Source organism: Podarcis gaigeae, assembly GCF_964106915.1.
Source record: "Podarcis gaigeae genome assembly, chromosome: 5".
Taxonomy (NCBI): Eukaryota; Metazoa; Chordata; class Lepidosauria; order Squamata; family Lacertidae; genus Podarcis; species Podarcis gaigeae.
Genome location: NC_139681.1, coordinates 93,375,882 through 93,390,077, shown reverse-complemented (window position 1 = coordinate 93,390,077; position 14,196 = coordinate 93,375,882).

Here is a 14,196-nt window from a genome sequence, read left to right as displayed (position 1 = left end):
ACCGCTCGGGGGCATACCGGAGGCCCTCACCTCCCTAGGTTTTGAACAAGGCAACGCCCCTCAGAGTTCTTTACTGGACTACCCTTTTCCATTGAGGGAAGGTGATGGCGTTTCCTTCCCCCCTCATTTGCATAACAATTACCCCTGCCAATGCCTAACCGCCAATACTGAGGAAGTTGTGACGTTTGCTACGAGGTAGGCGAAAAAACCAAAAGGCTGGAAGTGCGCCAAGTTGGAAAAATTCCTACCAGGCCCCTTGCGGCAACCAACCAGAGTCCATAGCAAGGTCAGAGCTAGCTAAGCCTAAAGGGTGGGTGGGATGGGAAAAACCGGGCAGCTGGAACGGGACAAAGAGGGCGGTCCCCGGGTGCGCCTGGCCTTAAATGGACTAGGCCACGCCTCCCCAGCCCGCTGATTGGCGGGCAGGGTCGCAGGACGTCCGGGTATTCCCTCGTTCTCACGGGGGCAAAAGGCCAGCCCCCGCGCATGTGGGAGGGGGTGGCCCGCAACCCCAGCTCCTCCCAAGCTCGGAAGTGGCTTTGCTACTGACCACAGATAGCTACCCAGGCTAGTTGAAAAGTTGACAGTCATAACCTCAGTTCCAGGAGAGGCTTCGTGTCAGGCTGCTGTATATATATGTATATATTAAATTCTTTACATCAAGAAAGTTACAAGCTACTTTTTGGACCCAAAGCAGTGCTGTCTGCCAAGGGACCTTTTTCAAAAAAATTAAACAATTCTGGGAACTTTACCCTTTGTAATTTTTGACAACTTGCGTTCCCGAAAATTCACATATATTTAACTTTGTCTTGGATTGTCCTGCTTTTGTTTGCGTGTTACACTGTAATGCCATTGGCTACAAACCATAAATATCTGATTGACCCAAAAAGAGTGTATGGGATCCATTTCCATCTTTTGGTTACTTAGCCCCCAAAGAAGGATGAAAGTCAAAATGCATCTGGCATTTATAACGGTGCCGTTTCCAAGTTTTGAAGCCACACACTATTTTTAGCCATTTATAGACATCACACTTTGATGACTTCGGCAGGGAGGGAGGGAATTATTCTTGGTATAGAGCAATGCAGTTCTTTTCAGGTGGGTGAGCCATTTTTCCATGTAGTAATAAAAGAAGTGATTTGTATGGATTTATATTTCTAACCCTTTTGGCTAGCAGGCCACCATTATAGACACATGAGAAAGGTCCAGTTTTTGTTATTTTTTAAAGAAGTGCTAACTCCTTCTTGGCATGGCTATCGGTCTGTCATGACTCCTGGAACATTCCTTTCCCATTCATAGAACTGGAAGGTTGTCCTTTTTTCCTCTGCTTCTCCTGATACTCCAGTTGACCCCCACTTTGCCACGTGTAACTTGAGCAACCCAGGTGAATGCTTTGGAGCAGCTTTGCCCAACCTGGTGCCTTCCAGATCTTTGGAATTGCAACTCCCATCAGCCCCAACTAGTGAAACTATGGAACTCACTTCCACATGAGGCAGTACCAGCTGTTAGCTTGGATGGCTTTAAAGAAGGATAGGACAAAATCATGACAGAGAGGGCTATCAATGGCTATGAGAACTAGTAGTTATAGCAGCCAGGATGGCTATACTCTACCACATTTCAACAGCTGTGGCAGTGCTCAGCTCTCAGTCTGTTCCTGGTTTCTTTGGATCTCCATCCTCCCCCCCCTTTTAGGTCAGCTTCCTTTGAGTACTGACCTTGCTATGGACTTCGGTTGGTTGCCTTGGTTGCCCACAGAGCCTGGTAGGCCTTTTTTTATCCATTTGGCAAATTGGCACCAGCCTATTGGTTTTTTTCGCCTAGCAATTCGTCACAACTTTCTGGTATTGGCAGTTAAACATTGGAATATGTGTGCTGTGTTGGAGGATTGGGTATGGGCCATCATCTACCCCTCCTCTTTTGGGTATTCCATTAAAGGAATCTGGCGGTCGTGGATCCTGTCCGATGCCCTGCTGGTGGCTAGGGCCATGGCATGACCCCCGGTGACGTCATGGGGGAGCTTCCAGATGTATTTGCATCAACAAGCTCCTCCCATTGGTTGTTAACCCTGATATGACTCCCGGCTGAGTGGGGTGGAGTCATGTATTCTTGTTTTATCCAATGCCTAAGTCAATACCACTCACATGCTGCAACCAATAAAGTTGTGGCCTAATTTTGCCCATTACCCTAAAATAATGTGTCTTTGTATCTTATTATAATCCTATGCGGGTGGCGGGTACTCGACTCACAACAGGATGTTGGGCTAGAATCCTAGAATCATAAAGTTGGAAGGGACCCCAAGGGTCATTTAATCCAACCCTGTGCAGGAATCTCAACATGCAATCTCCCATCGTATTTGAAACCATTCTGGAATCTCCAAATTTGCTAGCAGTTTAATTGCTGCACCGCTAGCAGAACCAGATTGGCCTTTGGTCTGATCCAGCAGACTCTATTTATGTTCTTAGGTGGGCTTTCTAGAGGCGTCTACCTGACAGCTGTGGGTAACAGGGCATTTGAATGAGCCTTTCGGGCCAGGTTGCCATATTTTGAAGCGCAACAAAGATGACACATTTGCCGACTTCTGCTTTTAACTATGGATCTCTATGATGACTCTCATTTTACATACCCATGAAAAAGAGGATGTATCCTGGAAGAAAAGAGGACTTATGGCAACCATGGGCTCTCTGATGTTCATACATACACATGTTAATAACTGAGACCAGGGCACTAAAAGGTAGACATTACACTGGCTGTAAACAGTCGGCCTCATGCTGGTATATATATGTCAACATGCATCAATGAGGGTTGGGGGCAGGGATAAGATCAGAAAGCCTAAAGAGACTCCTGTGATGAATCAAGCTGTTCTATGCCTGCAAATCGCATCTGACGATCTGTCACAGAATCTTTCAATCAGCCGGGAGAGAATTCCGCATTTCGCCCCCGGCCAGAGTCTTGCAATGATTAATTTCCCCTCCCCTCTAAAGGACAACAACGAAAAATCTATTTGGAACGGATTTCTCAAGTGTCTTCCATTTCCACTCACTGTCTCTACTCCTAATTTTACCTGCTGAGTTAAAGGCCTGTTTGCTTTCTGAAATCTCTTCCCCAGATTGGTTGGAACGGTCCGTCTTGTCTAGCAACCCCTCCTGCTCAGCGCAGGGAAAAATCCATACTTGGGGCATCCCTGATGGACGGCTCCACCCCTATAGGAGGGATACAGGAAAAATTCAGGAGCTGCAATTACGATGCCCACTTTTACCCATCTCCAAGATAAAGGCCATGCATCACCAGAGGCGGCGACAAAATTTGCCTGTGCTACTTTATATCTATAGAAGCAGACTGTTTGTTTATTTATTTATTTATTTATTTATTTATTTATTTATTTATAAATAAATAAAATGGCTTCAATTTGAATAGAAATGCAACACGTCTCGCCATAGTGCGGAAGACTGTGGCCAGGGGACCTGCTCTGTCTGCTGCACAGGTGTTAATACCTGATTTGGAACTCCTCTTGCTCTCCTTCCTTAGGGTTCTTGAATGTGGACCTGGATTGGGAAGCCCTTCAAACAGAGGGCTGTGCTCTGTCAAGCAAGACACATGGCCCCCTTACTAGCACTGCTCAGCTTTTCTGCTTCACAGAGGCAAAGCAAGTGTTTCCCCTTCCTCCCCCTACTCTGTAAAGGAAGTGGGCAGTATATGCGTTTGTGAGAGAGAGCCTACAACCTGAGTTGAGAGGCTACAACTCTAGCCTAGTTTTCATATTTGCTTAATTTTTCCTCATCCCTCTGCTTGGTAATATATTGCCTGATAAAAAGTTCTGGAGAACCTGGAAGCAGGCCACACTTTGTGACATTTTGGTCAGTCCCAATAAAGGTCTAGTCCTACTTTGGATTTCTTTTTCTGTATGGCCCACCCCACGGAATCATCACTGGAGGCTTTCCTCCAAAACCCTCAACTTGATAAAGCCAGACGAGTAGCCACCAGAAGCTGGGCCTTTTCTGTGGTGGCACCAAAGAAGATCCATCATAGAATTGCAGAGTCATCTAGACCAAGGGTCATCTAGTCCAACCCCCTGCAACGCAGGACCCAGGCATGTTATTGCTTTAGGTGCCTGGTCAAAACATGGCTATTGGGCTTATCCTGTTTAATTCTGTGCTTTTATGACCCCACCCCTACCCAGAATTATTTAAATCTGTTCTCTAGCCTGATCTCTTAGCACTGGTCTTTCTCGACTGCTGTTTTAAGGAGTATGGCAAGCCCCATTGCATCCATGTTTTTGGATAGAGAGAGGCAGCAGCAGCAGCAGCAGCATAAATGTGTTAAAATAATGATTATACACAGGTCCCATCCAGCCCCAAGGAAGGAGTTTTAGGCTCGGATTTCATTATCATAATTTGCTTCATCCACCGTGAGGTCTTTGACGGTGTCCATACATGTGCATTCCCTTCCACATAAATGAGATCCGCCACACTCCATATCCTTCGGTCTGGGTTGTCTTCCTGGAGCTCTCCAATCTATTCTCCTTTGGTTGCCAGGGTAACGGGCATCTCCTCCTGTGGCCTGTTTCTAGGCCTTGGTTCCTCTTGTTTTTCTGGACCATGTTCCCCTTGTTTTTCATGATCTTTTCATGAAAGGGTGGCGGGGGGACCATAGCAGGCCACAGAAAGGCCTACCTCGAGTGTGCCAAAGAGTTGAGGGGGTTGTTGTTGTTTTTTGAAAAATTCGGAGCCGGGGAGGGCGTGAGGATGTATGGCGCTGCATAGACCCAGCCTTTGGTGCCGCTCCAGGCCTTGGCGACTTGGCAGGCCTCTGCAGCCTGGCTTCTTGAGAGGCTTTGTTCCCAAGAGGAGTTCCGGGCCGCTTTCGATGGCAGCTCCTCTTGGTGGCTTGTCTGTCCGCAGCCAAGGGAGCTGGGTGCTCCGGGAAGGAATGTCCCCTCCTCAATACCCACCAAATCCATGCATGACAAGCTTGAAATCGAGCTGTCAGTTTCCGTCTGGACAGCCCTTCACCCCCCATTCGATCTGCCTTGTTAGGCTCTGCTTGCCATTCATGCAACACAAACAAACCACTTAACCCCCGGCTCACATACACAGCCCACCACTCAGCCTCCTCCTCCCCCCCTCCCCGCAACCCAGAAGGTGCCCATGGGAAGAGGCTCCCAAATGGATGGGCAGAGGGGGAACTTGGCAACTCTCAGGCCGCTTTCTTCTAAGGTAGGCAGCCCACCAAGCTTGTGGATGGCTGCCAAAAGTTTGGCACCATTGCCCCAGAGGGAGGGTACTCAGCGTGGATCTCAGGACCGGCCACTGGTACCCAGATCCTTGAGCGATACTTGCAGAATTGGACCAAGGACCAGAATGTACTTTTGCACTTATCCGAAATTTGCAACCGAGTTTCCTGCTCAAAATAACGTACCATAAAGGCATCGCAAGGTAGACAGCTTAGGGCGGAAGGCATTGAGAAATGTGGACATTGGGGGTAAATATTTATTTAAATCTGCGTTTTGTGATTAAAAAATGATATTTGTTTAACTGCCAAGTTTGTGTGGCTTTTGATTTTCTTTTTTAATGTAGATTAGTGGAGAAACAGGATTGAAACGGACTTATGAATGAACACGTGCAGAATTGCCATTGACTGGAAATAAGCTAATCTCTTGAACCCTGCTGTAGAGGCTGGGAAACTGGTGCCAGTGGTTCCCTCACATGTTTCCTCTTACCTGCTGCATAAGCATCTTATGCTCATAGTCTTAGTCCTTATGAGATTCCTGGCCTTTAAGGTAGACTGGATTTCTCTAGTATTACCCCTTTTCTCTCCCTTAAAAACAGAAATAATACACATTTTGTGAAGAAATAAAAGTAGTATTTACTTACATAATCTAGGTCTTGAAACAGCAGTTATAGCAGCAAAATGAGGGTAGGCTTATAACTACTATCTAAGTACAAAAGTATAAAATGTAAGTTCAAAACTGCTGCCTGAGCATGCACGTGTGTTCAGTTGGAAGAATGATGCAGAAAGAGGGAGATGCCCAGGCAGGAAGGAAGTTTGTGGGGTTACAACTTCCTCCCAAGGCAGACAGAGGAAGTGATCTCACAGAGTTCTCTCTAGCAAATTTTACAGGAGAGCTCTGTGAGCCCCAGCCCTTTCATCTACTTTTCTGTGGCGAAACATAAATGGCTGGTTTGACTGCAATAATATCCCACAGATTTCAGGCAAGGGTCTCTCCCTGCCCTAGGTAGAGATTCAGGGGAGTGAATCGGGGACCTTCTATGTTCAAAGAGATGCTCTGTCACTGTACCCATTCACTTTCACCATTGCACCTCTCTGCCCACTCTATAACCTGCCCCACTTTCCCCCACCTCCCTAATGGCTTCCAACACCACTTCTCATTTGGAAGGCAATGGGTGCAATCCAGACTCCCAGTTCCACTTGACCTCTTCCTTTAAAAGGATCTGGTGGAAAAAGTTGGTGGTAAATCTCTCTCCATTCCAGCGAGTATTTCTCCCCCTCCCCCTCCTCCGATATCAAATTCGTTTTCCCTACTTTATTTGTAATTTTACATATATCACAGGGATAAGCTTCTCTATAAAACGTACCATATAAAAACCATACATGTTCATGAATTGGGAAACTGTTTTTGACATTTCCCTGAGATTCCTGGAAAAACAATAACCACATCCCGCACGTCCGTACGCACAAACCCTTTTTACGACAAATCTCTCTTTTTTCATGGTTATTAACATTAAACAAATCGGATTCTGGATGTCAGAAATTAATTTTTAAATGAGAATTTTAAATCCTTGCAGAGACAAGGGAGCAAATATGGTCCCGTCCCCCCGTCCCCCGGTGGAAGTTTGCCAGATTGGAAACGTGCAGGGAAAATGCAAACACTTTTTGATGGAAATATTGCTTGCCTCTCCCTGAAAGCCTCCTGCTAAGTTCAAACTCCTCTGCTCCTCTTTCATTCCCAGGCAGAATAAGCAATTGATAGTGTAGCTGCAGTTGCATCTCTGTAGCCCACCATACTGCTGAGCCTCAGAGCAAAACAAACACCAACGGTGTCCTTATTACAGATAAGTAAAACCTCAAAATTTCCTAACCGCTACCTTAAATCTATAAAGCAGGTGTGGCAAAGTCTCTAAGAGTATAAACCAACCTTCGTCAACCTGGTGCCTTCCAGAAGTTTGGAACTACAACTCCCATCAGCCTCAGCTAGTTGAGGCAGACTTGAGTGCTGGCAGTTGTTTCTCCCAGAAATAAAACACACCTCGGACAGAGGTTTCCAAGCTGGGCACTGGTGTACCTGGAGAGAGCTGCTGGTGGGTACTGAGAAAGAAGTGGCTTAGATAATTAAAGGATCCTGGGCACTCAGATGGTAGGTAAAAAGGTAAGGTAACTGACCCCTGGACAGTTAGGTCCAGTCAAAGGTGACTATGGGGTTGCGGCGCTCATCTCGCTTTCGGACCAAGGGAGCTGGCATTTGTACACAGACAGCTTTCCGGGTCAAGTGGCCAGCATGACTAAACTGCTTCTGGCGCAACAGAAGACTGTGACGAATGCCAGAGTGCACGGAAATGCCATTTACCTTCCCGCCGCAGTGGTACCTATTTATCTACTTGCACTGGTGTGCTTTTAAAGTGCTATGTTGGCAGGACTTGGGACAGAGCAATGGGAGCTCAAACCATCGGGGGTTTTGAACTGCCAACCTTCCAATCAGCAAGCCCAAGAGGTTCAGTGGTTTAGACCACAGCAACAGTCGCCCATTCATTCAGTGCTCCAGAACTTTGCCTTCTTATATCCCGTGGGGAATGAGCCATTTTGAAGCATCTCTGCTTGGGGCTGCTTTGTTTGTTCAGTTGCTCTCCACGCAGATGTGCTGCAGAATTGCCCCATGTCACCAGAGGCTGTCCGCTGTCTCTCTGCATGAGTCAGTCCTTTCAGTCACAAGGTGCACTTAACTTGACATCAGCACATAGTTAAACTACGGAGCCTGTTCCTACAGAAAGCAGCAATGGCCACCAACCTAAAGGTAAAGGGACCCCTGACCATTAGGTCCAGTCGTGACCGACTCTGGGGTTGTGGCACTCATCTCGCTTTACTGACCGAGGGAGCCAGCGTACAGCATGACTAAGCCGCTTCTGGCAAACTGGAGCAGTGCATGGAAACGCCATTTACCTTCCCGCAGGAGCGGTACCTATCTACTTGCACTTTGAGGTGCTTTCAAACTGCTAGGTTGGCAGGAGCAGGGACCGAGCAACGGGAGCTCACCCCATCGCGGGGATTTGAACCGCCAACCTTCTGATCGGCAAGTCCTAGGCTCTGTGCTTTAACCCACAGTGCCACCCGTGTCCCTGGCCACCAACCTAGACAGCATTAAAAAAAGATTAGACAAATTTGTGGAGGGGGAGAGGGCTGTTGATGGCTACCTGCCACGATGGCTATGCTTTGCCTCCGCAGTTTGTTTCTGAATGCTGGAAACGCCAGGAGGGGAGAGTTGTCCATGCACTCAAATCCTGCTTGTGTGTTTCCCACAGTGGTTTCCCACTGTGGTAACAGGATGCTGCGACAGAAGCGTGATTGGCCTGATCCTGCAGGCTGCTCTGATGCGCTTAAGGCAGATGCTTTGCCGCTGAGCTCTGCCCCTTCCTTCCGTATGGAGCTGGGCCATGAACTGCTTTGAAGATAAGGAGCTTGTGCTGGAAATGGAAGCAGACAGGGAGCCTTGCGGGGGGTGGGGGGGGTGGCTTGGCCATCCGTCCTTTCAAAAATGCTAAACTAGGGAGTGATTTATTTATTCTTTCTTTTTTCTTTTTGATTAATTAATCCTAACAACAAGATCTTCTGTTCACGGTATATTAATCTGTCCTCTACCGCCTGTGAAATCCACACACTCTCGTTTTTTGTTTTTTTTTTACTCTTCTTTTTCTCTGGCCCTAGCACAGCTCAGAGCATCGCTCCCTTCCTCTTTCTCCCTTCACACCCTCCCCTCTTTCTCTCCACCCTCCCTTGTGCGAACCATCCCCAAAAACCCTGGCTCCTAATGAAAGGGCAAGTGTACAAAATTTTCTTTGACACAATTAAAAAGCCCGGGGTCCTGGCCCTCTCAGCTTGCGTCAGTGTGTTAAATTAATGTAGCATAAAAAATCATTATGCGGGGACACAGATGGACGTGGCCAAGCAGAAAATTCAATGTGCAATGGCAGAAGGCCCCCGGTTACCCGTGTAAACATTAACGCGAAGACAGGGTTCCAGGCCAAGGGGGTGACAGAGAACGCTCCCAGCTTGCCAGAGGGATGGAGATGCAAGGACTTAATGTCTATCGGTGGAAGGGCTGGGGATCAAATGGCTCAGGGAATCGGCTGGTTGTCCAGGCTTCTTGCCCTGCTTCTCATTTATCCAGGAAGGAGGAGAAGGAGGAAGATCCTCAGCAGAGGAGGACTTGCCCCCTTTGCTCATGCTCAGAGGCAGCGCCTTTAAAAACACAGGCCTGGCAGAAATGAATCCGCCTAGGTCAGAAAATGAGTGAAGGGGAACGGGGTGGGTGGGTATAGGGGAATTTGAAATATTATTTCTAATATAAAAGCTTTAATTTTAAATTTCTAACTGTGTTGTATTTGTATACAGCAAAAGAGAAGTTTAGAGTAAATAGGTACCGGTATATTTTAATCTAGTTAATGATCTAATAGGTTTATGTTAGAAAATGAATATGGATGTTGAATTTGATGTTTGTAATTTTTCTTTTTTTTTGGTTTCGGAAATTAATAATAAATAAGTAAACAAACAAACAAACAAACAAACACATACATACATACATACATACATACATACATACACAGGCCTGGCAGAAATGAATCCACCTAGGTCACAAAAGAAGAGGAAGATAGATCTCACACACCCCTCCAAAAAAGAGGGCACAGATTTGCGTAACGGTGCTTTTGGGATCTTATGATAAAGGGTAATATATAAATTGAATAGAAAGGATTTGCTGAATTAATAAATTAGAAATTGGAATACAGAAAGGGGAGTTATGAGGAAGTCGGGGAAGTAAGTTATAAGAAAATAAGGGATTGAAATTATACTTGTTTTTATTTTTGTCTGTTAGTATTATTGTTTGTATAATTGTTTGTTTTGTTTTTATATAATTTTTGAAACTTTAATAAAAATCTTATATATATATATAATAAATAATAAATAACTTAGGGAAGCTTTTAAGGAATGATGTTTTATTATATTTTTAGATATGTTGTAAAGAGTGAATGGGGAAACCCAGCCAGATGGGCAAGATGATGATGATGATGATGATGATAATCATCATCATCTATAGGTACACCTTCAGAAATAATAGCTATACAGTGGTACCTTGGTTTACAACCATAATCCGTTCCGGAGGTCCGTTTGTAAACCAAAACAGGTTGTAACCCAAGACGCACTTTCGCCAATGGAGCCTCAAAAAAAATAAAAATGTTCAGAATCCCCCCAAAATGGGTTGTAATCCAAAAAAAGGTTGCAACCCAGGACACACACTTACGGGTTTGACATGTTTATAATCCAAAACATATGCAAGCCAAGACGTATGCAAACCAAGGTACCACTGTAATTTAAACAGAAATACAATCCACTTCACAGAATGATGGTGTTGGAAGGGACCATGAGTGTCATCTGGCCCAACCCCCCGCAATGCAGAAATATTTTTGCCAGGTTTGGGACTTGAACCCACCACCCTGAGTTTAAGAGTCTCATTCTGTGCTATAATAATAATAATAATAATAATAATAATAATAATAATAATAATTTATTATTTGTACCCCGCCCATCTTGCTCGTTTCCCCAGCCACTCTGGGCGGCTTCCACAAAGACCAGAAATACACTAAAATGTCACATATTAAAAGCTTCCCTAAACAGGGCTGCCTTCAGATGTCTTCTAAAAGTCTGGTGGTTGTTGTTCTCTTTGACATCTGGTGGGAGGGCGTTCCACAGGGCGGGCGCCACTACCGAGAAGGCCCTCTGCCTGGTTCCCTGTAACTTGGCCTCTTGCAGTGAGGGAACCACCAGAAGGCCCTCAGTGCTGGACCTCAGCGTCCGGCAGAACGATGGGGGTAGAGACACTCCTTCAGGTATACTGGACCGAGGCCATTTAGGGCTTTAAAGGTCAACACCAACACTTTGAATTGTGCTCAGAAACGTACTGGGAGCCAATGTAGGTCTTTCAAGACCGGTGTTATGTGGTCTCGGCGGCCGCCCCCAATCACCAGTCTAGCTGCCTCATTCTGGATTAGTTGTAGTTTCCGGGTCACCTTCAAAGGTAGCCCCATGTAAAGCGCATTGCAGTAGTCCAAGGGGGAGATAACTAGAGCATGCACCACTCTGGCGAGACAGTCCGCGGGCAGAGATGGTCCCTGTACATAGGCATCTCCAAGACCCCTGTTGCTCTCCTCCTCTAGCTTGCCAGCATGAAAGAGAGAGGTTTGTGTAGGAACTAGGCTGCTGCACAAAGGTAACATTTGCACCCATTGCTCTACACACTTTTACATCTTCCCACTATCGCTATATGGTCCTCAGAAAGTTGCCCAGAGAGGAATGTGGCCCCTGGCTCCCCATCCCTATCATAGAGCCTATTTTATAGATGGCTAGGTTTGGGGTTTTTTTTAAAGGCAGGGTTAAGATGAATGTTGCCTCTCTGAATGTCCCTTGACGTAGCAGTGTGGGGCTAGGCTTGGGCTGTTCACTGGCCAGCAGGGTGCCTTCTGTGCACACTCAGATGTGTCTTGCTCCTTATTGCTTGCTATGTTCCTGGGCTCAGCCCTTGTTTTGGAAACAGCTTCTGGAATGGAGCCCTGTTTGGAATGAAGTCCGTGGTCGAAATGCCAGCTGTGCGCTGATGCTCAACAGACCACAATGGCCAGCACATTGCAGCAGGGTGGGTGAATATCAACCTCATGTGGGCGCGTAGGAAAGGCAATATATGAGCAGCAGGCTGGTGCAATTGTTTCGGAGGCCGAAGAGTGATTTTCAGCAATGATGTTGCTGGCGTGCATCCACTTTCCACCTTATAAAGGCAGAGTTTCGACACTGGCCCTGCGACGGATCTGGATGCTTGTGTTTGAATCTTCTGGGGGCCACTGTGGGGCCATGACAGGCCACGCATGTCTGTGCGCATGTACATTCCACTCATGTTGACACGATGCTGCCCGCCACAGATGGAGAATGAAGGTTCATGTGCACCGCCTCCCATTTCCATGTGCGCATGCCCTCAGTGAAGTCTGCAGGAGCACACAGTGATGCCCACATTGTGCATGGATCTTACACTTTTGTTTACACACACTCAGGACTTCAATAAGCCGCTCTGCTAGCACAGCAAACAGGCATCTGTGTTGTTAGGAGGCCAAGTGCTTCATGGTTGGGTTCATCCCCCCCCCCCCGTTGTGCGCATGCACCCATAGACCATGCCGGCTCTCCTCTGTCACCCTGGTGCGCTCCAGGCCCTGGCTGCCATGTGCCCATCCCCCAGAGCTGCCGGGGGTGAGGGTGGGGGTGAAAGGGGGATCCATCTGCCGAAATGGAGCTGTTTGCCTCTGTCTGTCACCCTGACCTTTCTGCCTGGCTGGCCCCAGCAATGTAAATGGGTTCCTTTCTTCCTTGTCCTGCCCTTCCTTCTCCCCCATCGCCCGCCCCCACCGCCACAATCCCCAGCTCTGATCCTGCTTGTGAGTGTATGTGTGCGTCTCAAGCCCCAGCTCTGCGAAAAATCTGTCACCTCGGGTGTATTAATCGGACTGGAATTTTAATCCCCGTCATATTAACCACGACTCCTCGCCACCACCCTGCTAAGCGCTGCCCTCTTTTGCCCACCCCCACCCCCACCCCCAGGCCCGGCAATCTCCATCTCCCTCCCTCCTGTCTTATTTAAAAGAAACTTTCCGCATTGCCAAAGCAGCCGGCTGATTTGCTCTGTTAATTTTCGGTGCAAGGAGAACTTAATCCTCCTGCAAGAAGGAGCAAAATGGCCAGAAGTAATTCACAGCAGAGCATTACTGAAGGGGGCAGGAAGTTTTTTTTAAAAAAATGCAGGGAGGAAAGGGGGGAAGAGGGAAAGAGGCAAACACACACACACACACACACACACACACACACGGAGCTCAGAGTTGGTAAAAGTATTAGTGTGCCTGACTCCTTTCTTTGATTAGTTTCAGAATCATTTCAGTGCTACAGGCCTGTGATGAAACCTTCCATCTTGCGCATCAGCCTTTGTTTTTAACAAACTGCAAGAGGTATCAGTGCAGTGGAGTTCAAGCCTCTGGAGAACTCTTCCCCTATTGAGTTGCGTCCTGAGAGAGCCTGGCTTGTGTGCCCTGAGAATTCTCACAGAATTTGCAGACTATTCCGAGACATGTTTGAGGGCAGGATAAGCAGAAAGTCCATCGAGATCTCCTGTCGTATCTCTGGCTGATCAGCCAGCGTTTCTTTCCTTGGCTCGCAATGGGTCGAATCATTGTAGCAAGGAGAAAATGATTTAAGCTGCAGAAAGGAAGGAAGGAAGGCAGCCAGGAGTGGCCTTTCAGGTGAAAGGATGGAGAGAACAGTTCAGTTCTGGTCCTGACAAGAAATTCCTAGGCTCAAAATTGTGCCAAGAGTATTTGCATACACACCCACTCCTCTTCTTGAATTTTGCACCAGAATAACAAAACAAACAAAAAAAATCAGATCTGCCCAACCTGAGATCGGCCCAATTCTGTTTTTGGGTGCCCATTCTGATCATTGGGGGTGGGGTGGATTAGCCTGTAGGCCCTGAGATGAGGGGCATTTGGATAGCCTCTCTACGCAAGGAGGGGGGGGTTGCATCTGCCAGCCCCACTCCCAATGGTCCTGCCCATAACACATTTAGCTGGCCACACTTGGGCTCGGCAGCTGGTTGCAACCCCGGCATGATCAGGGTTCGTCGTCAAGCAAAGACCCTGCATGCATCTAGTTGCACCATGCTGAATTCGCCAGTGTTGCAGCAGAGACAGAAGGGACACACAATATTGTGGGCAAGGCTCAGTGCATGGATGTTCCACTAGGGAGAGTTGCTTGAACCCACCCAACAGCACCTTGTGGAACATATAAACTAGGACGGTGCCTTAAACAAACTCATAGAATTGTAGAGTTTGAAGCGACACCCCCAAGGGTCATGTAGTTCAGCCCTCTGCAATGCAGGAATCTCAC